This window comes from Phoxinus phoxinus, assembly GCF_949152265.1.
Source record: "Phoxinus phoxinus genome assembly, chromosome: 5".
NCBI lineage: Eukaryota > Metazoa > Chordata > Actinopteri > Cypriniformes > Leuciscidae > Phoxinus > Phoxinus phoxinus.
This window is the reverse complement of record NC_136880.1, coordinates 32461886-32465729: the sequence shown is the minus strand read 5'-3', so window position 1 is coordinate 32465729 and position 3844 is coordinate 32461886.

Genomic DNA, 3844 nt, shown 5'->3' with positions numbered 1-3844 from the left:
CCGCATTGCCCTCTCTCATTCCTCGCCATGCATGTATCAACTTGCTTATATTTTCACAGATGTTCACACTGGTTTCGAGCTGCGACGAGCTCATTAGCAACCTGGTGTTAGAAATGATTGAATTGCTTAAAGCCCTCTATGCATTCCCAGAAAAAAGTAAACTATGTGCTAATATGCTTTAAAGAAGCATCAGGGGGCTGAAGTGGACCTGTTTTTTTTTTTGTTTTTTTTATGTTTTGTACATACACTTGTTTTGTTAAACACTATCAATTGACTGGAATGAACTGTACCAGTTTTTGTTAACACATAATTAAAGTATTTAAGGAAACTCTTTCTTTCTCAAGTGTGAAAGCAATTTGTTTTGTTGTGATTGGACAAAATTCACACCTGACCTGACTCTTGTTACTTGTTATGAATTTCCTGTCCAAAATGATTGCATAAACCGAATAATTGTTCTAGTGAAATTGACATGTGAAGGCCACGTATGGTAACCTCTGCATTTAACCCATCCAAGTTAGTGCACATGTAGTGAATACACACACAAACAGGGATGACAATGCTGCTCAGGGGCACTTCAGTCATTTTCTACAGGTACTGGAATCGAACCAGCAACCTATGGGTTACCAGACGGACTCGCTAACCATTAGGCCCGCAAAACATCTTTGAAACATTATGCATATATTATTATTTGGCGAAACATCCATAAAATAATTATAGAAAAAAGCTTCTCTTTGCCCTTTTAACCTCAGTGTTGTGAATGGTCATCAGAATAGCTGGCAGTATAGCAAAGATTAAAGTGAAAGTTTTGTCATCTTAAAGCCAGTTCATTATTACAGTATATCTCGTTTCATAGCTAACGTCAGTAGGCCTATCAATCTCGCAAGTCACATAAAACGCATTTGCAGACTAAACGAAGCTCAAAAAAATGTGTAGTTCCTACATCATTCAAACAATTGCTGTAATTTAATTAGTGCTCGAACTGTCTGCATCAAATAGAATTCTTTATATCTGATATATGTAGCCTAAACATATTACAATACTGCAATGTGAACCGGTGGCCTCCATGCTGGCGTAATCTGATTTTAAAATGTGTTCAAAATTAAATCCACTTCCTGATATTTAAATATATGTGTGTAGTGTGTAACATGTGTGTGTGCGGAGCTGCACCTTGTTGGCCAGATGGTTGAAGACCTCGCCTCACACGTCGGTGGAGCCACTCACCTTGTATGACTTTGGCCGTTACTGTAAATCCGTGAGGATTGTTTTGCATCAGACTGTACTCTGTGACATTGTCTCAGTGTCCTCTTTCTCGGGAGAGCAGGGTACACGATTCCCTGTGGAAGAAAGCAGAGTTGCCCTCTAAAGTAGAGATGTATGACCGTGTTTGATTAGTGGTGATACACTGGGAAAAAAAAGTGTAGGATTTCCTTTAAAACTGTTTTCAGTTACACTATATTAGGTGTCTTTAACTACTGTACTTACATCAGAAAATAGTAATTGTTAGGCTTAATGTACTTATTGTGTTCAAAACACCTTTGCTGCTATTGAGGTGGGATATTGGAATGTTTAGGGACAGGTAGGTTTGTGGTATAGGTGTAAGGGTGCGTTAAAAGTGTAATGATAGTGTAATGCATGCAGGTAGTCCAATGTAAAAAAAAAAAGTATGTAGCCTACACAATAAGGGCATTGTATCAAATTATTAATTAGTAAAGACACCTAATATAAAATGGGAACCAATTTTCATTGCGAAATTGCTAGTACATCCACAGATAATCATGTAGAAACTGCAAGTATTACTTTTTTTTTTACTACTTTCAAAATATTTTTTTCCAGTGTGATTGTGAGATTTTTAGCTGCAGGCTTTGGATTGTATTGCATATTGCATATTGCATGCGTGATTCCATTTTTGTTGGAAGCACCAACTCTGCTCCTTAAAATTCTTTGTATTTACACAAAATACATCTGCCCTTCTGAGTCGTTTTTTTAGGGAGGGAGCCAGGTGCGTTTCCTTTAGGTTGTGTTTAAACAACAATCCGAAACACCTTTTCAGAGCAGGTAGCACGAGTCTCCCTCACTTGTAACAGTACTGCTAGTGATAAGCGTTTGTTTGTCTTGCTGTCTGATGATGCATTTCTATATAGATTTTCTCTGAAGCTACGTCCTCAGGGGGGTGCTTAGGGCTTAGTCCCATAGTCTGTAATGAAGACAGCTGTCTGACTAACTGTGTGGCCCGTCAGCGCTTAATCCATTTTCCTGGCATTCTTTATCCTTCATTCTCCTGCACGCAAACAGCATTATGTCAAGCTTTAAATGAACTATCAGCTATTGGAGAGTAATTACCCATATTAAGTTTAAATTACTCCTCACAATACCGGGATGATGTTATTACCCTCTGGAAAAAAAAATCAATGCGCTAGTGTTTGGAGTTCAGGCACAGCACACTGTGTGTGTGGGCGCACCTGCTTTCATAATGCATCTGCTGACCTTGCTATCTGCAGCGAATGGTGAAAACGCCACTGAAATGGGCCTTGATCACTGGCGCATCAAACCGTATACGCAGGCTGGTGACATTGATCTCATAAAATGTTTATTTTATACCCCACCAGCAAATCATGTTCGAATTACAGTTGGATAAAAGTGTGTTGTGGAAAAACATTTGAAAAAAAAGTTATATTTAAACAGTTTTTAAAGAGCGTCATGTAGGCTACATATAATAATGATAAAATCATTTGGAGGTTCTGTGGTTCTTGGTGAGGTATTGTTGGCATTGCTAAAATCTCATGTCAGTTAAAATTAATATAATTATAAGAAAGGGTTAACTACTGCTAAACTTTTGGTGTTTTGCATATTCTGCAAATGCAAAAAAAAACTAAAAAAAAACACCACTTTAGAAGATTGTTAGATTTTCTAATGCAGGTGTCAATGTAACCCCTTGGTCTTTTGTGTGACTATTCAGTCTAAACAAAAACACACCTCTAAGCACATCAAAACTATTCAAATCTTCACAACCCTGTCTTGCCTGAACATGACCTGGGTCAGTGTGGTGGAGAAGCCTTTAAAAGTGTTAATGCAGCTGGTGTTTGTGAATGCGCTGCTGAATTCGGGCCCTCATCTCATTTAACATTTAAATGACACCTAACAAATGGCTCACACAGAGATGGATACCGAAGCAAAGGTGATCCCAGCACCCCATTATGGGTTCATTGAAGAAAAAAGAAGCCCACTGGATAGTGGAAGCCCCATGGACCAAGCAAACTGCTGGATTGGCTCCAGGCCATTACTCAGCCACAGAGAATGTTCTAGTGCTGTTACTTAATGTCCTTGGCAAAAGCCTCCACAACATTTGTACTAGCGTTACAGTTACTCAAACTAATGTCCATAAACATGTCTGGCTGGTTTATAATTAGGTCAGTTCAAACATTATATCCGATAATGATAAAGATGAAAAATCTCTTGACGTATAACCTTCCCTCCACAGTATAATTTTATTTTAAGTGCCCTAGAGGTCAGGGTTTTTGTCGTTAACAACAAACTAAAACTAAAACTACAGTAAAAAACGAAACTATTAAAATCTCTTGACGTATATAACCTTCCCTCCACAGTATAATTTTATTTTAAGTGCCCTAGAGGTCAGGGTTTTTGTCATTAACAAAAAACTAAAACTAAAACTATAAACTACAGTAAAAAAACTACACTATTAAAAAGATTTATGTTAAAGCTGGAATAAAATAAAATATAAATATTAGATTAGAAAAACTGCCTTGAAATGTTGCCTTGGCAACTATAACTAAAATAAGTTTACGTAAACTTACAAAATAAAACAAACAACTAAAACTGAACTATA